General features: G+C 38.8%; 1 protein-coding gene across 10 annotated transcripts in view; it reads left to right on the top strand.

Annotated features, from left to right (window-relative positions):
- Nucleotides 1–27,410, top strand: part of LOC124855429 (leucine-rich repeat-containing protein 4C-like) — a 238,572-nt gene that overhangs the window by 205,411 nt on the left and 5,751 nt on the right. For 7 of the 10 annotated variants that reach the window (XM_047345333.1, XM_047345340.1, XM_047345349.1 and 4 more), the window contains one exon: nt 268–394. The exons of 1 other annotated variant lie outside the window; for it this stretch is intronic. The gene's annotated coding sequence lies outside the window, so the exon portion shown is untranslated. Of the gene's footprint in view, nt 1–267; nt 2,306–27,410 lie in introns of those variants that run through there. 2 more of the 10 variants (XR_007035089.1, XM_047345295.1) reach the window with 2 other exon arrangements.

Below are 27,410 nucleotides of genomic sequence, written 5' to 3'. Positions count from 1 at the left end.
TAAGTACACTGTATTACACATTTCTGTTATGGAAAAAAAATCCTACTAGATACTTAATGATTAAAAATAAACTTTTTTTGTTGTTAGTGCATTATAGTAAACTCTTTTTTATTTGTTGTATCAATACTGTAAATTACAATGTTTTCTTATCTGTTATTTTCTTATTTAAGGGTGTTATTATAAAAGCCAGTAGTAAAGAGGGGTTTTAAAGTGTATTTTGTTTTCTAAAGAATGCCCAATGGTTTTCCTTGTCTCTTGCATTTACAGGCCAGCCTATTGGACTGGATGCTAACGTGAAAATGACCAGAACCTATTGGACATGTTTTTGAACTGGCAGGTGTGAACTGAACTAGACATGGGACCCCGTTCACCTTCTTCCTAGGAAAAATGGCATGTATGAAGGTTTGATCTATCAGTAAAAAAAAAAACCAGAGAAACAAAAATTAGAATGATGTTGAAAAATCTATGTGACGCAAGATAGCTTTATCATTTTGTACCTATGAGTTTTAATAAGTACAGTATCCGAGAATTAAATGTTTTTGGAAAAAAATTTATTATTATTGCAGTCTTCAACTGTTAAAATACACCACAATAAAAAATGAAAATAAAAACCCTGGCAGACTAAAATTTATCACCCATATGTGTCTCTGTGTTCTGTGCTACAGATAAAGGGATTATGGTCCAACCTCTGTGTTTACGAAGATGTAGAGAGAAAATGAAAAAAAAAATAAAACATGGCTAATTGAATCGACATTAAAATTTTTTTTTCAATATTTTGATTTATTTTCTGTGTAACATTAAGCTGCTAATAATGTTTTAATGAAATGCTATTTGTTATAATAAGACACTAAACGCTCTGTGACAAAACAAAATGTCAATTTTTCAAAATCATATGATTAAGAATATTAAGGAAAATATCTCATCTTTGTCAGGTAAAGGTCCTTGCTTTGTCAAGTTTGTGCATTTAATATTGTCATTAGTTTGATCAATAAAGACAAAAAAAAAAAAAACTGAACTGAACTGTTTTAAACAAACTTAAATTTATGTAATACCTCTTTGGGGAAATAATCATCCAGGCTATTAAGGACATTAAAATGGAACAATTCTGGCACTAAAGGGTGCACTGGGTCCTTTAAAGTAGCATCACTTTCTTGGGCAGCTTTACAGCCATGCAGAGCAATCACTGAAGATAATGACTCCCACTAGAAAGTTTACTTCCCAATCTCTAACACATCAGGGACAACAAATATTTTCTAACCGCCTAACTAATAAAGACTTGTTTTAGTGCTGTATTTTGTACATCCATCTTTGAAACATTTAATTTTAGAATTGCTGGATTTTAAAAAAATATTTGTAGAATTCAACAGCATTCTGTTGTTCTGGACCATCAGGGAAGACTCCAGACAAGCAACGTTTGCATTATAGGTGAACGACTGCATCGTAAAAGACTATATTGCAAGTAGTGTTGGTTTCTGATGTTGGTCATATGCATTTGGGTGGGAGGGTGTGTAGAGGTGTATTAGTGGAATTGTAGTGTGTCGCGATGAAAAAAAAGAAAAGATCTGTTAGTTACGCCCCAGTGATGTTTTCTAATCGTTGTTTTCATGTTTAATCAATAGGAACGAGTGCCACCCTGTGGTGTGCACATGGTAAGTCCTGTAACAAACTATAGCGAGTCACAGTGGGTGAATAATGACAGTGAGGTTGGTGTTTGATTCAGATTTAGTGCTAAAATAAAGAGCTATGTCATTGTTTCTTCAAGGAGTCTGGACTGTATTTGACTGTCTGTATTTTGAAATTTTACAAATTTAAACAAGTCTCTTCTCAAATGGAGTATCCTACACTGAAAAGAGATTTTTTTTAAAAACCATTTGAGATTTGTGACCACTTTAGATTGAGACACGTGTGAAAGGTACAGTAATCATTGGTCCCACCTGTACCTTTTTAAGAAAAGGACTCTTAATAAAAAACATTGCTATGGAAATATATCTATCCATCCATCTAGATCAATTTCATCAATTCAGTATAATATTTCTGAAGAAAAAAATATTTCTTTATGCACATTGGGCTTTGTTGAGGTAGTGGGCATATGTTTGGTTGTGTGTAAGGTGGCAAAAGGAGGGGCTTACCCATCCTTTATACAAGAACTGCCTTCGGTTTCAAATGGTTTACCATGTATAACTGTCTAAGTGACTTGGTGTAACAATACAGCATTGTTACATCAACCCAAACTGTTTAAAGTTTTAAGAAAAAGAGTTGCTGGTGAACCTTTTAAGTTCAACTTCTACTTTCACTTTGAATTAGAACAACCCAGCTTTTCAGTTTTTCTTTTTTATTGTTTTAAATAAACATAAATATGGAAGCAAAAATGTGTGATTTAATGTTACAAAAATGCTTATGCTGACGTTGTTGCCACGGATGTAAGTCTAAGAACTTGAGGTTTTTCCTGTGTGCCAAATTCTTCAGAAATACTTAAAATCCGAATAACCTATCCATCTATCTGCATTTTTCAATGTGTTTATTGTGTTCAGGGTCATGAGGCTGGAGCTTATCTAGTCCAACAGACAAAAGGCAGGTTAATTTCAAATCTCACAGGACAAAAACAGGCAGAAAGCCATGCATACAAGCACTAAACCTCAAGGGCAATATTAATTTACAAGTCAGCCTAACATGCATACAGGGGTTGGACAATGAAACTGAAACACCTGTCATTTTAGTGTGGGAGGTTTCAAGGCTAAATTGGTGCATCTGTGACCAAGACAGCAAGTCTTTGTGATGTATCAAGAGCCACGGTATCCAGGGTAATGTCAGCATACCACCAAGGAGGACAAACTGAAACACCTGTCATTTTAGTGTGGGAGGTTTCATGGCTAAATTGGACCAGCCTGGTAGCCAGTCTTCATTGATTGCACATTGCACCAGTAAGAGCAGAGTGTGAAGGTTCAATTAGCAGGGTAAGAGCACAGTTTTGCTCAAAATATTTAAATGCACACAACATTATGGGTGACATACCAGAGTTCAAAAGAGGACAAACTGTTGGTGCATGTCTTGCTGGCGCATATGTGACCAAGACAGCAAGTCTTTGTGATGTATGAAGAGCCACTGTATCCAGCGTAATATCAGCAAGAAGGACGAACCACATCCAACAGAATTAACTGTGGATGCCAGAGGAAGCTGTCTGAAAGGGATGTTTGGGTGCTAACCTGGATTGTATCCAAAAAACATAAAACCACGGCTGCCCAAATCACGGCAGAATTAAATGTGCACCTCAACTCTCCTGTTTCCACTAGAACTGTCTGTCGGGAGCTCCACAGGGTCAATATACACGGGCGGGCTGCTATAGCCAAACCTTTGGTCACTCATGCCATTGCCAAACGTCAGTTTCAATGGTGCAAGGAGTGCAAATCTTGGGCTGTGGACAATGTGAAACATGTATTGTTCTCTGATAAGTCCACCTTTACTGTTTTCCCCACATCCGGGAGAGTTACGGTGTGGAGAATCCCCAAAGAAGCGTACCACCCAGACTGTTGCATGCCCAGAGTGAAGCATGGGGGTGGATCAGTGATGGTTTGGGCTGCCATATCATGGCATTCCCTTGGCCCAATACTTGTGCTAAATGGGCGTGTCACTGCCAAGGACTACCGATCCATTCTTGAGGACCATGTGCATCCAATGGTTCAAACATTGTATCCTGATGGCGGTGCACCAATACACACATCAAGACTGGTTAAAGATTGGTTTGATGAACATGAAAGTGAAGTTGAACATCTCCCATGGCCTGCACAGTAACCAGATCTAAATATTATTGAGCCACTTTGGGGTGTTTTGGAGGAGCGAGTCAGGAAACGTTTTCCTCCACCCGTATCACGTAGTGACCTGGCCACTATCCTGCAAGAAGAATGGCTTAAAATCCCTCTGACCCCTGTGCAGGACTTGTATTGGGCGCAAAAGGAGGCCCTACAACATACTAATAAATTATTGTGGTCTAAAACCACGTTTTTCAGTTTCATTGTCCAACCCCTGTATATACAATGATTCAGTGCATCCTGACTATCTGACTTAAATTAATGGCTCATTATCAGGCCTCTGTCACTTGGTAACACACTAATGAGGTAATTCAGCAGGCCTATGCAGGTGTGTTGCAGCAGGGATGCATTTAGAAGTTGCCGGATCTAGAGAACCCTTAAGATGGGTACACACTAGATTACTTTTACATTCTTCACAGATTTTGAAGAGCCATGGAGTTCACATTGTGCCTGCTGAGCAACTACAGGATTTGCCAAACCAGCTGAAAGCATCAAACTTGTAAGGGCGACAGTTTAAGTTTATGGTATACAAACAATACTAGTAGGTGACAGTAATAGAAGATATTATCATAATTCGGACTATTACATTTCCACCCCTCCATAAAATGAAAATGAGACAATTTTAAATTCTCTGATTTTAACTGACAAGGGAATTTCTTCATTGAAAATGTGATTGTCTTTTGCAATACTCATGTTAAGAGTTAGTGTTAGTGGGTTAGTGGACTTTGGAATTACTGTCAAATTGGGCTAACAATCATATTGTTTCTGTCTAAACAGACAACAATATAATGTTTGGCATAGACTGCATGAACAAAATCAAGAATGTATGATAAATTACTTCATTCTGATTGGAAAATATGTTCTTCAGAAATGTGAAACCTTTAAATTTACCACCTAAATTACTTTATTATAATGAGTTCACAAGACTCAAAAGATTCAAACATGTTTGTTTGACTATGACTAAGGTCGGGTCTGTTCCTCTTACACACTTGCAGACACCTCTTCTTACACTAACAGATTTTTAGGCCAACTCACCTGCCAACTGACTCCAACTACTACAGACTGGCACAGACCTTGTCCAACTGGGAATCAGAGTTAAATCATGAAAAAAATAAACTGTAGTGTGTACCCAGCTTAACGTAATGTGAAGACAAGCAAACATCTGCCAACAGTAATACACACGAGTCTAAGAAAGCACTGTTGTCAGCAATACTGAAGTCTCCTAGGTTTTGTTAAAATGTCCAGCCCCATACAAACAAATCAGTTGCAGCTGCACCTTGCAGCTTTAGTCACATGTTATTTAAATCTGAAAGACAGCCTTTGTCTTTGATTTTCAAACAAAATTTATGAAAATCTTTGGTATCCTGATTTCACATATCCCCTAACATAGAAGTTTCTTGTCACATAACTCTAATGCAACTGAAAAATCTTAAAACATAAATAACTGCATTAAAAGTAAAGAATTGTTCACCCAATTAAAAAAAGATCTGAAATGTTTAACAGTCAATTAAAAAGACAACTGACTTGACTAGTTATATTATGCAGTTACTGCAGAATGGTTGCTTAAACAATAACAAGATTACTTGATAAAATGTATAATAAAATGGACGAAATCGCTATACATTAGACGTTTTATATAACAAAGAAATATGGCACAAAATAGGACATATAGACCAGGAGGAGCATTTAATTTTACATTACCCTTCACCACAATAAATCATTATTTTCACAAATACAAAACGGAAGCAGGCACTGGGCATTTGGTTGCTTTGAAACTCTTTTGGTTTCTTGTGATGCTTATAAAGCCCACGTGTAAAAGTCCTGTTTGTCATATCTTTTTAAAAGCTAAAGGCCATTGAACTTGTTTGATATGACTTGCATGAGTAGTTGCTTTTGTGATGCAATAAATTCAAAGCTTCTTTTCATATGGTATTACTTAATTTTTATCCTTCCCTTTTTTCTATCCACCCCAGTGGGGCTGGAGATAGGATGCCTTCATAGAAATTGATATAAGGTGGCTGCAGTAAACTCAGTCAACCTGTTTTTATCTCTTTAAAAATGTTTCCCTTTGTGAAACCCACAGGAACATTTGTTTTCTGGTGTGAGCATTCAAAAAGTGTGGGTTGTTAATTATAGAAAACATTGCAACAAGTACAGGTCCTTCTCAAAACATTAGCATATTGTGATAAAGTTCATTATTTTCCATAATGTCATGATGAAAATTTAACATTCATATATTTTAGATTCATTGCACACTAACTTAAATATTTCAGGTCTTTTATTGTCTTAATACGGATGATTGTGGCATACAGCTCATGAAAACCCAAAATTCCTATCTCACAAAATTAGCATATTTCATCCGACCAATAAAAGAAAAGTGTTTTTAATACAAAAAATGTCAACCTTCAAATAATCATGTACAGTTATGCACTCAATACTTGGTCGGGAATCCTTTTGCAGAAATGACTGCTTCAATGCGGCGTGGCATGGAGGCAATCAGCCTGTGGCACTGCTGAGGTCTTATGGAGGCCCAGGATGCTTCGATAGCGGCCTTTAGCTCATCCAGAGTGTTGGGTCTTGAGTCTCTCAACGTTCTCTTCACATTATCCCACAGATTCTATATGGGGTTCAGGTCAGGAGAGTTGGCAGGCCAATTGAGCACAGTGATACCATGGTCAGTAAACCATTTACCAGTGGTTTTGGCACTGTGAGCAGGTGCCAGGTCGTGCTGAAAAATGAAATATTCATCTCCATAAAGCTTTTCAGCAGATGGAAGCATGAAGTGCTCCAAAATCTCCTGATAGCTAGCTGCATTGACCCTGCCCTTGATAAAACACAGTGGACCAACACCAGCAGCTGACATGGCACCCCAGACCCTCACTGACTGTGGGTACTTAACACTGGACTTCTGGCATTTTGGCATTTCCTTCTCCCCAGTCTTCCTCCAGACTCTGGCACCTTGATTTCCGAATGACATGCAGAATTTGTTTGCATCCGAAAAAAGTACTTTGGACCACTGAGCAACAGTCCAGTGCTGCTTCTCTGTAGCCCGGGTCAGGCGCTTCTGCCGCTGTTTCTGGTTCAAAAGTGGCTTGACCTGGGGGATGCGGCACTTGTAGCCCATTTCCTGCACACGCCTGTGCACGGTGGCTCTGGATGTTTCTACTCCAGACTCAGTCCACTGCTTCCACAGGTCCCCCAAGGTCTGGAATTGGCCCTTCTCCACAATCTTCCTCAGGGTCCGGTCACCTCTTCTCGTTGTGCAGTGTTTTCTGCCACACTTTTTCCTTCCCACAGACTTCTCACTGAGGTGCCTTGATACAGCATTCTGGGAACAGCCTATTCGTTCAGAAATTTCTTTCTGTGTCTTACCCTCTTGTTTGAGGGTGTCAATAGTGGCCTTCTGGACAGCAGTCAGGTCGGCAGTCTTACCCATGATTGGGGTTTTGAGTGATGAACCAGACTGGGAGTTTTAAAGGCCTCAGGAATCTTTTGCAGGTGTTTAGAGTTAACTCGTTGATTCAGATGATTAGGTTCATAGCTCGTTTAGAGACCCTTTTAATGATATGCTAATTTTGTGAGATAGGAATTTTGGGTTTTCATGAGCTGTATGCCAAAATCATCCGTATTAAGACAATAAAATACCTGAAATATTTCAGTTAGTGTGCAATGAATCTAAAATATATGAATGTTAAATTTTCATCATGACATTATGGAAAATAATGAACTTTATCACAATATGCTAATTTTTTGAGAAGGACCTGTGTACCTTCTCACATTAGAACTCGTAAAAACGTGTCCGATGTCTTTCATTTGATAATAAAACTATGATACAGTTTTATTTTTTGTTTTATAGTACAAATCATTGATTTCCAAAGTCTGAACTCTGATCTAGATAAGGATTGAATCGCAAATCAGTCAGACCCTGTTCAAACCATGTTTTGGGCATTTAACCAATGGCCTTGTGCAAAAGACCTGTACAGAGCACAACATACTGTTTTAACACTAATCATTTATAATCACACTGTTCAAAGTAGAGTGCTTAGTTTATAAAAAAGGAGGAAAATCTCTTTCTGTAGGTTATGTCCACTCATAATTAACTGAAACCACATAATAAAAAAACATTGAGCCAAATTGTCATAAGATGACATAACAGTTTTTTAATATGCAAAGATCCTTAGCAGAGATATGTGTTTACTGAAAACTCTTTTTAGCTTTATGTGATGAGTCATATAGTCTTCTACAAATAAATAAGCATATTTTGTGTGAAGACTTGTTCGAACATTATAGCCACTTTGCAAATTCCCATTATCTCTATGATGGATTATTTCTCCAGGAAATATTTTACAAAAGGTTTCATTTCTTTCATATAAAACGTGCAGTAGTTTTTTTTTTATTTCAAAATACACTGATACAACTGACAGGTAGATTTTGAAAAGCTTTACAAATACTTTAAAATAATCCCCATGAACAAAGGATATTTTACCATGGAACAGCGTTATTAGGTTATTGAATGTGTGCATTTTGTAAAACATGAAATTTGAGTTTGGGAAAAAACTAAAACAGAACTTGCCAAAAAATGGAATTAATCTGATAAGCCCCTAGATTTAGGCAGCTCACTGAAACAGTGTCATTGTTCACACTAGGTTTTCATAGAGTCTAACTACTACTGGGTATCTGCAAATTTAATCTCAGTTGTTCTGATGTTGGAGTGTTTTGTTGCACTTTAAGATCAGTTAATTTTTTATTTATTTCTGTTTTGTTGTGTGAAAAGAAAGACACTTTATTTGCATTTATTTTACATAAAACTAAGTTTTTCAAGTTCAAATATCCTTAAAAGAATTCAGTGTTATGATTTACAGTTGGACATTACAGCAACCTGGGACAACAAAAAATATTTTAATGATCTTTTGTTTGTAAGTTTAAGCAAATCTAACGAAAAAGGATTATGATGTTCAAGCATGAAGTTTGAGAACCCTTGGTATATAGCGAATAATACAGAAAATAATTTACCAAAACCTATAGTCCTGGATTTGTAAATATTTAAGCCATTTAGAATTGAGATGGCTCTCAAACACAAACACATACATGTTCAATTTACATTAAGTTTTTTTTTATTTTTTTTTTTATGTGAATTCAAACTTATTTCTTGCAATAATTGGATTTTCCGAATTTGCTATTGTTTTAAGCTCATGTGTAAAATGTTTTATAGGAATTGTTACCTTTTTGAGTTGGTTTCAGTGGAGTATTTATGAGAAGTCAGTATTTCACCTGAGAAGACAGCAGTTAGTGTCTTTAGAGTATCAAAGAGGAATTCTCATAGGGGAATTAAGCTCGTACTCGTCATCTTCCGCTTTATCCGGGACCAGGTCGCAGGGGCAGCAGCCTCAGCAGACACCCAGACGTCCCCTTCCCCAGACAACTCCTCCACCTCCTCCGGGTGGAGCACAAGGCGTTCCCAGGCCAGCCGAGAGACATAGTCCCTCCAGCGTGTCCTGGGCCATCCCCTGGGCTTCCTCCCATTGGGACGTGCCTGGAACACCTCCCGAGGAAGGCATTCAGGAGGCATCCAGTATAGATGCCCGAGCCACCTTAACTGGCTCCTCTCGATGTGGAGGAGCAGCGACTCTACTCCGAGCTCCTCCCAGATTGGCCGAGGTTCTCACCCTATCTCTAAGGGAGTGCCAGGCCACCCAACGGAGGAAGCTCATTTCAGCCGCTTGTATCCAGGATCTCGTTCTTTTGGTCATGACCCAAAGTTCATGGCCATAGGTGAGGGTAGGAACGTAGACCGACGGGTAAATCGAGAGCTTCGCTCTCTCTTCACCACAACGGAACGGCACAGTGCCCCCATTACTGCAGCCTCTTGACCTCCCGCACAAGCTCAGGCTCCTTCCACCCCAGCAAGGTGACATTTCACGTCCCTAGGGCAGGCCTAAGCATCCGGAGATCGAACCGCCGAGGTCTCCACCTTCGTACGCTGCCCGATCCTCTTTGCACTGGTCCCTCATGGTTCTCCTGCAGGTGGTGGGCCCACTGGGGGATGGCCTCACATCTCTTGTTCGAGCTTGGCCCGGCCAGGTCCAGCGAGGAGCAATCCCGCCACGAGGCGCTCTCCGACGAGTCATGCGATTGATTTTATTAATACTTCTTGTCTCACAAGTTCTCACTGCCAGCATACTGCTCACTCTGGGAAAGCCAAATGTCATGTACACAGTTTAGGAAAATTTGCACATGGCAAAAACACCCAACTCAGATACAATTGCAAACACGTGAAATTTGCTTCTTCAGATATTTGCCTATGTTATATATATATATCTATAGATATAGATATATATCTATATATATGATGTAACAAATTTAATTTTGATCAAAAACTAACCATCATTAGGTTGCAGTATGTCTTCATTGAGTAAGGTACTTGGGAATTTGCATGGATGATACTTTTCTTATGAGAAACAATGTATCCACATCTCTATTTGTACTAAAGATATAGTCAAAATGTATAATTCTTTACTTGAATAAACATGAATACATACTGCATGAATACAGTGCAGTTACCCACGTTATATACATGACATCTACATGAAATTTCAAGACCAGCGCCTTAAATGCTACATGCTCTTCGACATTGCTATCAATACAGGTTGAGTGAAGTTACTGAAGTCCATTCCAGAAGAAAAAGTATTGCTGTAGAAGTCAACATTTAAGTATGAGGAAAGCCAGTTTCTCTACCACTGTGTAAAATAGATCTAGGCCTGCATTGCAAGCAAAAATGTCCTGAAGTTAGAACATGTTAGCCTTGTCATACTGTGGCCACACACCACTGTCTAGCTAGCTAATATCAAGTCGACTCATTAATGCCTTAATAAAAGGGCCTATTCAAAAATAGAGAAAGATGCCTTATTGTAAACAATGAAAGATAATGATAGCACAGAACCCCCAAAACGTAGTGGTTGCACTGACCGCTCGCTCCTAAAAAACTTGCTTTAGTTGGTGTTGGTGTCATACATGATACTGTATGATTGTCAAGGTTTGTGTAGTGGAGGACCCCGGAATGCAGACAGACAGGCAGCATGACGGTAGGTGAAACGATTTAATGAACAAAACCTACTTCAGAGGCTGATGGCAAAAACAGACATGGGCGGGCTGACAAGACAGGCTTGTTATGAGCAAAAGGACAAGACATGAACAGATTGAGTGAATGATCCAAAATGTTTCCGCGAGGAATGAACAGAACAGATGTGTATATATAGAACAAGAACAAGGTGAAACGAGGAGACTGATTGCTAGGTGCAGGTGAACCGAATGAAGATGATTGAAAACAGACAGGAGAGAACAAAAGATGGCTGGAGCAGAACACAGACTCTTCAATATAAATTAATAGAAAAACAACTAGTAAACCATGAAATTAAAGAATCACCAGAAACATGATCCAAAAAGGTACCTTTACAAAACATGAACTAGAAGACAAAAACTAAGGCCAGGAAAATAATAAACAGAAACATGATTCAAAACCTCAACTGTGAAAAACATAAGAGGAAAAACCCGCAACCAAAAACCAAACAACCCCAAATCATAAAAATGATAGCAGAGCCGGGCCTTTGTTTGTAGATCAAAGGATTTGCAAACCTAACAATAACAGCAAATAACATAATAACATTATGACCACTGAAATTAAAGTGAAACAGGCTGAATATTTCTTAATCAACAGTATTAGGTAGCATTTTAGCATTTTGTCATCATAGTTGATGTTTTGGAAGCAGGAACAATATACGTGAATTTATAAGTGCAAGGAACTGAGCAAGTAGACTAGTCAAGAGGACCATGCTTATCCCTATCTACCACCAAAAAACACCTCCAAAGGGTGCATGAACATCACAAAGGGATCAACTAAGCAACTGATGTAGGTGGTTTGGTTGGAATAAAAACATTTTATTTTGCTTATAATGCTTTGGGTAATGTCATAGTCACATGGATAACTGGAACCAAGATTTCCTGCCATCTAACTGCCAACTTTTACTTTAATATGCACTGCCTACCTAAGCCTTTTAGCAGATAATGTATACCCTTTATTGAAATTGTGTTTTCTGATTGCTTTTGGTTGTTTTAGCAGGATAATATGCCCTACCCTGAGCAAAAGTGGTTCAAGAATTATTTGAGGAACACAAAAATAAGTTTGAAATGCTGACTTTACCCTTAAAATACCCCAGATCTAAACCTGATTGAGTATATATGGCATGTGTCATGTCTTACAATCCATGAAAGCCCTACCTGGCAAGTTACAGAAACTAGAGGATTTGGTGCTATCTTAGTGATCTTAATGCCTTGATAGGTCAGGGTTGTTTTGGCAGCAAAAGGGGAAGCAGCATAACATTAGTCATTATACAATGCTTAATCAGCTTATATATCATAAATAATTTATCTGACCCAAAAAATAAAGAAACTTGTGAAGTCTTATACAAGAGATAGTATTTTTACATATCTCTTCAGCCATTTAGTCAGTAACTCCTTCCACTTTGGGGAATCTCATGAAATGTTAATTCTTTGTTTGTTGTTTACATTATACAGTGAAGCTAACTTTACAGTAACTTGTTTTTAAAGTATGCCCCTCACATGCTTCACTGGTTTTCCTTTAGCTGTAGCTGAAGAGGGAAGCAGCTTACAAAGCATGTCTGACAAGGCAAAAAACAAGCAAACCTATGAGAGAATGAACTTTAACCTTAATATATAGGACATGCTAGGGTAAACATGCAGAGGAAGTACAGGTCCTTCTCAAAAAATTAGCATATTGTGATAAAGTTAATTATTTTCCATAATGTCATGATGAAAATTTAACATTCATATATTTTAGATTCATTGCACACTAACTGAAATATTTCAGGTCTTTTATTGTCTTAATACGGAAGATTTTAGCATACAGCGCATGAAAACCCAAAATTCCTATCACACAAAATTAGCATATCATTAAAAGGGTCTCTAAACGAGCTATGAACCTAATCATCTGAATCAACAAGTTAACTCTAAACACCTGCAAAAGATTCCTGAGGCCTTTAAAACTCCCAGCCTGGTTCATCACTCAAAATCCCAATCATGGGTAAGACTGCCGACCTGACTGCTGTCCAGAAGGCCACTATTGACACCCTCAAGCAAGAGGGTAAGACACAGAAAGAAATTTCTGAACGAATAGGCTGTTCCCAGAGTGCTGTATCAAGGCACCTCAGTGGGAAGTCTGTGGGAAGGAAAAAGTGTGGCAGAAAACGCTGCACAACGAGAAGAGGTGACCGGACCCTGAGGAAGATTGTGGAGAAGGGCCGATTCCAGACCTTGGGGGACCTGCGGAAGCAGTTGACTGAGTCTGGAGTAGAAACATCCAGAGCCACCGTGCACAGGCGTGTGCAGGAAATGGGCTACAGGTGCCGCATTCCCCAGACCTGGGCTACAGAGAAGCAGCACTGGACTGTTGCTCAGTGGTCCAAAGTACTTTTTTCGGATTAAAGCAAATTCTGCATGTCATTCGGAAATCAAGGTGCCAGAGTCTGGAGGAAGACTGGGGAGAAGGAAATGCCAAAATGCCAGAAGTCCAGTGTTAAGTACCCACAGTCAGTGATGGTCTGGGGTGCCGTGTCAGCTGCTGGTGTTGGTCCACTGTGTTTTATCAAGGGCAGGGTCAATGCAGCTAGCTATCAGGAGATTTTGGAGCAATTCATGCTTCCATCTGCTGAAAAGCTTTATGGAGATGAAGATTTCATTTTTCAGCACGAGCTGGCATCTGCTCACAGTGCCAAAACCACTGGTAAATGGTTTACTGACCATGGTATCACTGTGCTCAATTGGCCTGCCAACTCTCCTGACCTGAACCCCATAGAGAATCTGTGGGATATTGTGAAGAGAACGTTGAGAGACTCAAGACCCAACACTCTGGATGAGCTAAAGGCCGCTATCGAAGCATCCTGGGCCTCCATAAGACCTCAGCAGTGCCACAGGCTGATTGCCTCCATGCCACGCTGCATTGAAGCAGTCATTTCTGCAAAAGGATTCCCGACCAAGTATTGAGTGCATAACTGTACATGATTATTTGAAGGTTGACGTTTTTTGTATTAAAAACACTTTTCTTTTATTGGTCGGATGAAATATGCTAATTTTGTGAGATAGGAATTTTGGGTTTTCATGAGCTGTATGCCAAAATCATCCGTATTAAGACAATAAAAGACCTGAAATATTTCAGTTAGTGTGCGATGAATCTAAAATATATGAATGTTAAATTTTCATCATGACATTATGGAAAATAATGAACTTTATCACAATATGCTAATATTTTGAGAAGGACCTGTACTCATCCAGCAACTGCATTTATCAAGAAGTATACAAAAACCATTCTGCAAAAGCATACACTGTCATGAAGTATGTTGTCATGAAGTATGTTATGCTCTATGATACAACATGGTGTGTCACAACATGACACAACATGGTGGGTCGTACATGTGCTTTTCCATATAACCAGGCTGTTGAGGCAAAATGTTTATCCATTGTCTCCTGCTTATCCAAGATCAGGTCACAGGGGCACTAGGTCGAGGAAGGAACCCTAGACATCCCTCTGCCTGGCGACATCCTCCAGCTCATTTTGGGGGATCCCAAGGTGTTCCCAGGCCAGACGGGGTGTATATAGACCCCCCAGTGACTTTTGGGGTTTCCCTGGAGTCTTGCTCTAGTGGGAAGTGTCCTGAAAAGCCCTGAAAGGAGGCACCAGGGGGAATCCAGATCAGATGACCAAACCACCTCCGCAGACTCCTTTAAATCAATATCAATAAGTACTGGTGGCCCCCAGGGATGTGTTCTATCCCCACTCTTCTCTCTGTACACAAATGACTGCACCTCACCGGACTCGTCCGTGAAACTCCTTAAGTTTGCAGATGACATCACTGTCATTGGACTGATCCAGGACAGTGATGAGTCTGCATACAGGCAGCAGGTGGATCGGCTGGTACACTGGTGCAGTCACAACTACCTTGAACTCAACCCACTCAAGACTGTGGAAATGGTGGTGGACTTTCGGAGAGCACCACCCCCATACACCTCCTCACCATCCTCAACAACACTGTATCGGCCGTGGACCACTTCGGGTTCTTAGGAACCACAATCTCTGAGGACCTGAGATGGTCTTCACACATAGACACTGTTCGAAAGAAGGCCCAGCAGACCTTGTACTTCCTGAGGCAACTCAAGAAGTTCAACCTTCCACAGGAGCAGCTTGTCATCTTCTGCACTGCCATCATTCAATCTGTCCTGTCTTCATCCATCTCAGTGTGGTTTGGTTCATCCACCAAACAGGACAGGTGCAGACTGCAACAAATAATCAGGAATGCAGAGAGAATAATCAGGGCTGACCTTCCCTCCATCCAGGACTTATACAGGTCTAGTGTCAGGAAAAGAGCTGCTAAAATCTCTGCAGACCCCACACACCCTGCACATAAACTGTTCAGAACTTTACCTTCAGGCCGCCACTACAGAGCACTGTTTGCTAAAACCAGCCGCCACAGAGACAGTTTCTTCCCCCAGGCTGTTTCTCTGTTGAACATTCTATAGAGTACAAAACAACAGCATACAGATGTTGCAAATGCACCTTTTTATTTTAGTTATATATGTGTATATTGTACCTTGTAAATATGCATATTCTGTAATGCAAAAACAAAACCAAAGAGCAAAGTGTACAGAGTCAAATTCCTTGTTTGTATGTACGAACTTGGCAATAAAGCTGATTGTGATTCTGATTCTCTAAATGCGGAGAGGTAGTGGATCTATATTGAGCTTCCACCGAATGATAATGCTCCTTACCCTATCTCCAATGATGATCCCATATATCTAGGATTTCATTCTTTCTGTCATGATCCATATCTCATGACTATAAGTGAGTTCCTTCTCTATTATTTTGTGTCTTTCTCCTGTTTGTATGGCATTTTGAAGTTCCACTTGCAACCTGGTTATGATCCATCAGCACAAAAGGTGAATACTTGTAATTTACAAGATGTAACCATTAAATAGCACATGACAGTGATCAACACTGCAAGTTTGTTGTTAAAAGCAAGAAGTTATAATATGTTGAATCATCTTACTAAATGTAAATCCTGTTGTCTATTTTGTTTAATATAAACACAGTTCTTGATTTATCACGAAGTCTTCATGTAAAGATTTAAAGAAATGGCATCAATCAGATTTTGACCTCATGTTTCAGGGAGCTTTTACTGATTTGTGAGAAGTAGGGGAGCCAATATTTCTTGGATGTTTTTTATGGTGCATCCTGCAGAAATTCAATTTGATCAGTATCTGGCAAGTGATGGTATTTTTCCTTGTGCTCTTACTCAGCATTTTTGAGGAGTGTGGGGTGGTGAACTGTCCTTGTCGGTGATTTTGTTTGACATGGGGGATGGTGTTAGTCTGCAGCAGGGTAGTATGTATCAAAATAATACCCATAACAATGCCAAAACCTTTCTGATTGTGATAATATGATCAGTTTTATTCACTTTACATATCATGGTCCTATGGTGAAGGCATATGCATGTGTGAGTTTGTATTGAAAAAAAAATAGTCATTAGCCTTTAAAGTATTGTTTTCCATAGGGTTAGGGTTAGCAAGAGAAATAATCCTCAGGATAGTTGACCCTTCAGTGTTTTTATAGTCTAGAGCAGACAAAAAACATTTTGAATCTTACAATACAAAGAGATAATTAAATAATTTAATCTGTTGTATGTTCTGTTTATGCAGTAAGGCTGAATAGATGGAAAATAGTTGTCTGTAATGCATGTGGTGGGTATCCCTCCCACACTGCAGTACTGAAAGCATTCTGATTTATATTTGAAGCTGTTGCAAGATTGCTGGCATTATCAAGACGTGACCTGATTTGATTTATATCTCATTAATCTCCATCTCTCTCCTTTTGTCTCTCTCTTTCTGCCGTACATGCCGACCTTCCTCTATCACAACTGTCAAATGCTTTGCAATCTCCTATGTTTTTTTCTTTGCCATGCAGTGTGAGAGACAAAGGTTTTGTCTGAAAAGTTCATAATCAGCACTAACTTGATAAACAACAAACTCAAGTGAGTCAACTCTCACTTGCCCATTCAACATGGAAAAAATGTTATAGTTCATGCCAAGCAGTGACTTCAATAGTAATTTGTTTAAGGCTTTGAGGCCACTCCAATTTTGTTCAGCTCTGCTGAAACATTTTATTATTTCTGATTGAATTATTTAGCACAAATATAATGAAGACTCAAAGGCTGGAGTTCCAGTGTTCTGGGGTGCCTTTGGATGTCTAAGGCTTGGATGTCCTCCATATCTGTCCCAAGTCCAGGGGGGCAGGTCTGTGGCTCCTCACACTGGCAATTGCATATTTTCATGGAGAAACCTTGTACACACAGCACGCTCACATTCAGACCCACAGGTGTTTAGATTCAGGTGTTAACAGATACACAAATGTTCTATATTGATCTGCATTTACCACTAAATACTGGTCCTTCTCAAAATATTAGCATATTGTGATAAAGTTCATTATTTTCCATAATGTCATGATGAAAATTTAACATTCATATATTTTAGATTCATTGCACACTAACTGAAATATTTCAGGTCTTTTATTGTCTTAATACGGATGATTTTGGCATACAGCTCATGAAAACCCAAAATTCCTATCTCACAAAATTAGCATATCATTAAAAGGGTCTCTAAACGAGCTATGAACCTAATCATCTGAATCAACGAGTTAACTCTAAACACCTGCAAAAGATTCCTGAGGCCTTTAAAACTCCCAGCCTGGTTCATCACTCAAAACCCCAATCATGGGTAAGACTGCCGACCTGACTGCTGTCCAGAAGGCCACTATTGACACCCTCAAGCAAGAGGGTAAGACACAGAAAGAAATTTCTGTACGAATAGGCTGTTCCCAGAGTGCTGTATCAAGGCACCTCAGTGGGAAGTCTGTGGGAAGGAAAAAGTGTGGCAGAAAACGCTGCACAACGAGAAGAGGTGACCGGACCCTGAGGAAGATTGTGGAGAAGGGCCGATTCCAGACCTTGGGGGACCTGCGGAAGCAGTGGACTGAGTCTGGAGTAGAAACATCCAGAGCCACCGTGCACAGGCGTGTGCAGGAAATGGGCTACAGGTGCCGCATTCCCCAGACCTGGGCTACAGAGAAGCAGCACTGGACTGTTGCTCAGTGGTCCAAAGTACTTTTTTCGGATGAAAGCAAATTCTGCATGTCATTCAGAAATCAAGGTGCCAGAGTCTTGAGGAAGACTGGGGAGAAGGAAATGCCAAAATGCCAGAAGTCCAGTGTCAAGTACCCACAGTCAGTGATGGTCCGGGGTGCCGTGTCAGCTGCTGGTGTTGGTCCACTGTGTTTTATCAAGGGCAGGGTCAATGCAGCTAGCTATCAGGAGATTTTGGAGCACTTCATGCTTCCATCTGCTGAAAAGCTTTATGGAGATGAAGATTTCATTTTTCAGCACGACCTGGCACCTGCTCACAGTGCCAAAACCACTGGTATATGGTTTACTGACCATGGTATCACTGTGCTCAATTGGCCTGCCAACTCTCCTGACCTGAACCCCATAGAGAATCTGTGGGATATTGTGAAGAGAACGTTGAGAGACTCAAGACCCAACACTCTGGATGAGCTAAAGGCCGCTATTGAAGCATCCTGGGCCTCCATAAGACCTCAGCAGTGCCACAGGCTGATTGCCTCCATGCCACGCCGCATTGAAGCAGTAATTTCTGCCAAAGGATTCCCGACCAAGTATTGAGTGCATAACTGTACATGATTATTTGAAGGTTGACGTTTTTTGTATTAAAAACACTTTTCTTTTATTGGTCGGATGAAATATGCTAATTTTGTGAGATAGGAATTTTGGGTTTTCATGAGCTGTATGCCAAAATCATCCGTATTAAGACAATAAAAGACCTGAAATATTTCAGTTAGTGTGCAATGAATCTAAAATATAGGAATGTTAAATTTTCACCATGACATTATGGAAAATAATGAACTTTATCACAATATGCTAATATTTTGAGAAGGACCTGTACATCTTGCATTCATAGGTACCGTGCACGTTTTGGTAAAAAAGCTGTTAAAATGAATGTTTCTGAAGGCGTAGAAGCAAGCAGGGTGTTATCTTGTATTCTCCTCATCCTTCTTTCTCTCCTCCATTCTTTTATCTTTCTCTTCCCTTTTCATTCTTGCCCCATCTCTCTCTCTTTTGTGCTTATTTTTTTTCTCCTTTTCATTCCTGTCCTTTCTGTCTCCATGTCTTGCTTTAAAGCGTTAGTTGTAATGCTGCACTTGTGAAAGTAAATCTGTTGGGGTTTTTCTTGGCACTCAGATAACAATTTTTAACGTTACTCTGCCGGAAAAAAATAATAATACTCAAACAAAAACAGTCATTAAAAAGTTTAAGCAAGTAGAAGCTGCTATGCAGCTTGGTGTACACACTCAGATATAAATGTTATGTTCATGGTTAAATAGCTCTGTTTCTTATGGAAACTGGACATTCAGGAGAACATATATCACGTTGATTTCCCATAAAGTCCCAAAATAATCAATCAAACAAGGATGAGGTTGGTGGACCATAACTTGCTGATGTTGGAGTGGAATACACCAGTCAGGATGAATCATTTTTTACCTGACATTCCAAAGTCTTACACTAAGAGTTTAGAAAAGAAAAATCTGATACACTGTGAATCAGTGTATCAGACGGCCTCAAATTTACAACAATGTTGGAAACTACTGTTGTTCAAACTATATTGAATATTGTTTGACTTTGAGTACACTGCTATCCACAGTTCAATATATTATCCTGTTTGTTACTGCAATAACTCCTATAACTGCAATGTCTAAGAAAAAAGGGGGTTTAACACTGTATCATCTATAAAAAGAGAACATGAAGGTAGCAATAGCTGAGACCATTAGATCTTTAACATCTGATGGAGCTTGATTATTAAAGGTTTTATTTATAATAAGGATAATCTTAAAATGTATTATGGATTTAACAGAACTCTCTGCAGTGTTTTGGATAATCTGAAAGCTTTTAACTGCATTTTTTACTTACGGATCTTTAAACAAATTACAGTAGTCCTGGTCAAAAGTTCATAATAACCGGAGACCTATTAATGCCATCCAAAATGACTGACAGTTTGCTTTTTAGAGATTCTGTTCCAAAGATGGCAATTGCTGTCTTGTCTGCACTTTAAAGAAGAAAAGTCATCCAGATTTTTATGTTTTTATAACATGCCTTTAGGGTTCCTAATTGATTGTAGAGGAGTTTTAGTGCTGGAATGATCCTAAAGGTTATGTTGTCTGGGGCTTAAATCTCCCTGGTAGGGTCTTCCATGGCAAACTGGCTCTGGGTGACGGGTCAGATAAAGAGCGGTTCAAGACACCTTCATGAGGACCACTAAGTTGGAACTGTTACCGGTGCATGTTGGACTCTGACAGGGCTGCCCTTTGTCACTGGTCCTGTTCATAACTTTATGGACAGGATTTTTAGGCGCCGCCAAGGGCCGGAGGGGGCCTGGTTTGGGGAACAGTGGATTTCGTCTCTTCTTTGTGCAGTTGACGTGGTCCTGCTGGCCCCCTCTAGCCAAGACCTACAGCATGCACTGGGTCGGTTCGCAGCCAGGTGTGAAATGGCTGGGAAGAATATCAGCTCCTCCAACTTCGAGGCCATGGTTTTTGACCGGAAAAGAGTGGATTGTCCTCTTCAGGTTGGAGGGGAGTTCCTTTCTCAAATGGAGGAATTTTGGTATCTTGTAGTCTTGTTCATGAGTGAGGGGAGAATGGAGCAGGAGATCAAGAGACGGATCTGTGCGGCCGCCGCAGTAATGGGGATGCTGTGCATGAAGAAAGAGTTCAGCCGAAAAGCAAAGCTCTTGATTTACTGGTCAGTCTACGTTCCTACCCTCACCTATGGCCATGAACTTTGGGTAATGACCGAAAGAATGAGATTCCGGATACAAGCGGCTGAAATGAGCTTCCTCCGTTGGGTGGCCTGGCACTCCCTTAGAGATAGGGTGAGGAGCTCGGCCAATCCGGGAGGAGCTCGGAGTAGAGCCGCTGCCCCTCCACATCAAGAGGAGCCAGTTAAGGTGGCTTGGGTATCTATACCGGATGCCTCCTGGACGCCTCCCTTGGGAGGTGTTCCAGGCACACCCCAGGGAGGAAGCCCAGGGGAAGGCCCAGGAAACGATGGAGGGAAAATGTCTCTTTGCTGGCCTGGGAACGCCTTGGGCTCCCCCCGGAGGAGCTGGAGGAGGTGTCTGGGGACAGGGAAGTCTGGGTATCTCTACTGAGTCTGCTGCCCCAGCGACCCGGTCCTTAATCAAGCAGAAGATGATGAGGACGAGTACGATTATTATATAAAAGTTTAATAAAACTATCTGCAGGTATTGCCAAAGTTTTATAAAAGTAACTCTTAGGTTAAATGCGATGTAGTTCAGAAGATTTAAAACAAGAGGTGGTGGTTTTTAGCTAATTGTCTTTCAGGTTTGGAAACTTAATTGATGGAATCGGAAATGCAATTATTTGCTATTTCTGCTATTGCCGTTGCTGTTGTTTGAAATGTCATCTTCATGTTATTTATCTGGTGAATAACTTTTGTGAATGTAACACACACTTTCTAGCTATTAGAATAATAATCATAGAATTAAATAACTAATAGAAGTGAGCAGTGTTAGACAGGCAGATATTATATATAATCATGTCTCTACCCTCAGTACCCCAGTATCCTCTCCTACTTAAATAAAATAAATAAATAAAACTACAACAAAAAAAGCTGGTTTGCTGATGCAACTGCACCCTCACCACATTTCACCTTAGGGTAATTTCATGAGTGGTGTTTTCTAATTGCCACATTTCTAAGTGTCTGTCTTTTGCTGTGGTAGCTCACTGCAAAGACAAAGGTTTCATGTCACATGCTGTTATCTTGCCCCACAGTTCTGTTGCATATTTTAAAATTTTACTAGTATGTCCTCAGCATAAGCTGCATCAAGGTGCAATTTAATGTGCAACCATATGCAGCTGTGAAAAAATTTTATGATTTTCAAAAAATATATCAAACATAAAGGAAAGATTAAATGTTGTTAGATGTTTACAATTTGTTTATCTGAATCCTTTACTATCAGAGTGTGAACTACCTCGACAATCAGGAGAGGTTGTCTTTTTTTCGTTCAGAATGTGAAAGCATTTTTGTAGTTCTGGCAAGTAGAGGACACAAAATATGAATAATAATCTGTCTGATGGATATTTGTGACTTTTTTGAAATACATAGGTTTTCCTCAGCTTATTCACAGAGGAAATACTGCCTAAAACATTCTGCTGGTACACTCACATAAACCTATTCAAACATGAGTTCACGGCTGCTCCAGGTGTAAAACACAACACTAAGGTTGGCATATGATTTGCTGCTTCCAGTTCTGAAATTCAATAAATGTAATAGTCTTTCACACAGCCCTTTTAGATGCTAATAATAATAACACCTATTTTGTTTCAAATGAACATGAAATACGCTGTACATGTATGAATAAATTTTATATGCCCCAACCTATTATTATTTACAATTTTTATGGTAGTCCAAGCTGTAGTTACTGGAGTCATAACCCCCTCCCCCTTGTAACTCGCTGAAAATAATCTCTCAAATTAACCATGTTGGTAACATATTAATTTAAAAAAATCAGAGGCTTATAGGCTATGAAAGAAATTGGGCCTTTGCATCTTGGACACAACTATATACCTCTTGCCATCTGTTGGTATTTAAAAGTTTTTTTAAAATATTATTATAAACAGCATTATTTGAAAATGTTGCAAATCTTGCTCCTCAGTTGTCTAACTCTTTTTCAATCTGGGTCAGTCTTTAGCTCTTTCTAGCAGGCAAAGACGCAGAGAGCAATTTCTAATCTTTTTCAAAAGTTGAAAGATGTATTATTTTTTTCTAATCTCACCCTGTTATCTCTTTTTGTCTAATTCCATCTCTGCGCTGTGTGAATCCAGTTCTGCTGCTTTCATTGCTATTGTGCTAACATTTTGTTTTGCTTTGTAAATCAGCTTCATGTTTTCTGCAGCTCTGATTTGGATTCCCTTCTGCTGAGTCATTGTTTACCTCCTTTTCAGGGTTTGATCTATTGGAATAACAGATGAGGAAAAAGCAGAAAGAGAAACAAGAATCGGACACACTACAGTGTTTTTATTTTAGATTATTTTAGCAACTAAATATCTCCTTTTAAAAAAGTTGGTAAATAATAAATGAGTACTATAAATATGCCTGAGATTTCTGAGCATGTATAATTTACCATGATAGGGCAAAATACCAAGCAAGCTGAAGTTAACCATATTCTTTTGTTAGTGCAAGGTTTTTAATTCTTACCAAATTAAAGAAGCTATATTGGGAAGTGACTTTCCACATACAGGTCCTTCTCAAAATATTAGCATATTGTGATAAAGTTCATTATTTTCCATAATGTCATGATGAAAATTTAACATTCATATATTTTAGATTCATTGCACACTAACTGAAATATTTCAGGTCTTTTATTGTCTTAATACGGATGATTTTGGCATACAGCTCATGAAAACCCAAAATTCCTATCTCACAAAATTAGCATATTTCATCCGACCAATAAAAGAAAAATGTTTTTAATACAAAAAACGTCAACCTTCAAATAATCATGTACAGTTATGCACTCAATACTTGGTCGGTAATCCTTTTGCAGAAATGACTGCTTCAATGCGGCGTGGCATGGAGGCAATCAGCCTGTGGCACTGCTGAGGTCTTATGGAGGCCCAGGATGCTTCGATAGCGGCCTTTAGCTCATCCAGAGTGTTGGGTCTTGAGTCTCTCAACGTTCTCTTCACAATATCCCACAGATTCTCTATGGGGTTCAGGTCAGGAGAGTTGGCAGGCCAATTGAGCACAGTGATACCATGGTCAGTAAACCATTTACCAGTGGTTTTGGCACTGTGAGCAGGTGCCAGGTCGTGCTGAAAAATGAAATCTTCATCTCCATAAAGCTTTTCAGCATATGGAAGCATGAAGTGCTCCAAAATCTCCTGATAGCTAGCTGCATTGACCCTGCCCTTGATAAAACACAGTGGACCAACACCAGCAGCTGACAAGGCACCCCAGACCATCACTGACTGTGGGTACTTGACACTGGACTTCTGGCATTTTGGCATTTCCTTCTCCCCAATCTTCCTCCAGACTCTGGCACCTTGATTTCCGAATGACATGCAGAATTTGCTTTAATCCGAAAAAAGTACTTTGGACCACTGAGCAACAGTCCAGTGCTGCTTCTCTGTAGCCCAGGTCAGGCGCTTCTGCCGCTGTTTCTGGTTCAAAAGTGGCTTGACCTGGGGAATGCGGCACCTGTAGCCCATTTCCTGCACACGCCTGTGCACGGTGGCTCTGGATGTTTCTACTCCAGACTCAGTCCACTGCTTCCGCAGGTCCCCCAAGGTCTGGAATCGGCCCTTCTCCACAATCTTCCTCAGGGTCCGGTCACCTCTTCTCGTTGTGCAGCGTTTTCTGCCACACTTTTTCCTTCCCACAGACTTCCCACTGAGGTGCCTTGATACAGCACTCTGGGAACAGCCTATTCATTCAGAAATTTCTTTCTGTGTCTTACCCTCTTGCTTGAGGGTGTCAATAGGGGCCTTCTGGACAGCAGTCAGGTCGGCAGTCTTACCCATGATTGGGGTTTTGAGTGATGAACCAGGCTGGGAGTTTTAAAGGCCTCAGGAATCTTTTGCAGGTGTTTAGAGTTAACTTGTTGATTCAGATGATTAGGTTCATAGCTCGTTTAGAGACCCTTTTAATAATATGCTAATTGTGTGAGATAGGAATTTTGGGTTTTCATGAGCTGTATGCCAAAATCATCCGTATTAAGACAATAAAAGACCTGAAATATTTCAGTTAGTGTGCAATGAATCTAAAATATATGAATGTTAAATTTTCAGTGTGTGATCCCTGTCACATTTGTCTGTCTATTTGAATGAAAACAATTTATTTCTCCACCCTAGGGTTTGGGTGCTTTGAATTTTGTAATTGAAGAATTAATGGATTCAGTAATCTAGCAATTAATCAGCAGTTACAGTAATAGCCTGTTCGTTCTTAAGTGGAGTTTTCTGTTGCAGATTCAGCAACACATACCTAAACACAGTCATAAAAAAGAGCAATCCAGTGGCACAGTAACTTAAAAGCCAGCTGTCATGCTATCAGCACAGGCATTCCATAAAGTGATGGAAAGTATGCTTTCTGCTCTCCTCAGCACACATATTTGTAGATGCTCTGAAAAAGAGAAAAAAAAAATGTCAGGCCTGGTAAATGCAAATTATTATCTTGTTATGACATTAAACTTTCACTGATAGTCAAATAACTGTCTATGTTTCAGTGAAAGTATACTGGATGAGAGAAAATATTAATAAAAAAGAACTACATATTTGTTTAAGTAAAGTCTAGTGGTTAAATTTATTAATCAAAAACATCAAAAGAATAAGCTCTAGTTTTCTGTTCAAAACATATATTAAACATTGGAGGAATATTTCTTCACTATTGTTAGTTATTAAACTCAATAGACTTAACCAGTATTCAGTGACAAAGTTTGTTTTAAAATTCTAGGAAATATTGAGTAAGTATTTGCAAGTTAAAAGATGTGCTGCAGCTGCACCACATCTTTTAACAAAGCATTGGTAAAGTACTAATACACATGAAAATTAATAGGCTATAATCTCTTTAACTGTTTGTTTTTTGCTTTGTTTTTTTGTCTTTTGGATGTTAGCAAGCCTCTTATATGATGGCTGATTGAAATAAAAAAACATGAAATTAAATTTCATAAGAGTATATAGCATACCTTTGGCAAGAAGCTGATGAGGTTATGTCTTATTGTAACATTATTAAGCACAAAATACACTACAAATAAATAAAATAAAAGTAAACTACTTCAAAACCTAATCTGGTTTATTTTACAGAAATCCTTAATTCAGAACTACTTTTCTATTTTTTTTTTCAAATGTACACATTCTAAATTTAAAAATATTATTTTATGAAGAAAATAGAGGTTTAAGAATAACAATTAATTAATAAAATTGCACATAGTATTGGCACAGGTTACAATAATGTATTTTTGATTATGTTTATTTGGCAAGCCATATCTATAGCAACCTCCATCAATTATCTATACCGGTTTCTTTAAAAAAAAAAAGTTCATCATTCATAGTTCTTTCTTTGAAAACAGGTACATTGACAATAGAAACAAATGCTCGAAACATGCATACTTCAAGTAGGCACAGCTAGAATTAGAATTCAAGGAAATAACTTGTTGGTTTGTTGCAGTACCTTTAAAAGGTGGCATTATATTCAGAGTATGCACCTTAGAGCCCAAATATTGAATGAAGCCTAAAAACAAAATTTTAAATGATCCTTGACACTGGTTATAAATAAATAAACAAACAAACATAAAAAAATAAAAAGGCCAATGCAATGACATACTTGCATTTTGAACCACATGCAACTGATCTGAAAATTCTGTGAAATTGAGATAAGGTGACACAAAACCATAAACATTAATTCTAGCAATCTGAAGTCTTATTTAGCTATACAAAAGCACAATTGTGCAACCCTCTTACATTCTCTTAAAATATCAAACTTTTGTAAAAAAAAAATGTCTTTATAGTAAATCTGTCATCAGACAGATTTACTATAAAGACATTTTATAAATTCATTTTATAAATGAATATAATGAACACAGAGTATTACCCAAACAAATGGGTGGACTCATTTGCTTGCACACAGACTACAAGGTGATTATAAAGAAATAATTTTAAATGTTGGGAAAACATTTGGTCTGAAAACTAAAGTAGAGGGACAACATCTAACTTCTTTCCAGCACCTAAAGTTCTACAAATAATGATGAATAAAAGCTAACAAAGCAACTAATGTATGCTTAATGTTACAATTTTTGTTGTATTTGAAATTGGAGGTATAGTAAGTCAAAGATTAAAAAAATCTTACAGATCTCCATGATAGTGTTTTTGTGTTTGTGTGTGTATACGTGTATATATATATGTATATGTGTGTGTGTGTGTATACAATATACACACAATATACACACTACCAGGCAAAGGTTTTCGAACCACTTTCTGATTTAATGGTTTTCTTTATGTTAAAGATGTTGATTTCCACTGTACATAGATTCACTCAAGGGATCAAAACTTTGAATGAACACATATGGAATTATGTAGCAAACAAAAATTTAAAAACTTTAAATATGTTTTATAATTTAGATTCCCCAAAGTAGCTGCCCTTTGTGAGATGACTGAAATATTACCCTTTGGCTTTCTCTCAGTGAACCTTTGAGAAGTTCAGGTGACCACCTCATGAAGCTCATGGACAGAATGCCAAGAGAGCAAAGCAGTAATCAAAGCAAGGGGTGGCTTTTGAAGAATCTGAAATATAAAAATGTTGAGTTATTTCACACTTTTTGTTCACTACATAATTTCATGTGAGTTCATTCATAGTTTTGTTGCCTTTGGTGAGAATCTACAATGTAAATAGTCATGAAAATGAA

The sequence above is a fragment of the Girardinichthys multiradiatus genome, chromosome 2 (genome assembly GCF_021462225.1).
Source record: "Girardinichthys multiradiatus isolate DD_20200921_A chromosome 2, DD_fGirMul_XY1, whole genome shotgun sequence".
In the NCBI taxonomy this organism is placed as follows: domain Eukaryota; kingdom Metazoa; phylum Chordata; class Actinopteri; order Cyprinodontiformes; family Goodeidae; genus Girardinichthys; species Girardinichthys multiradiatus.
This window is presented reverse-complemented; position numbering and strand designations above follow the sequence as displayed.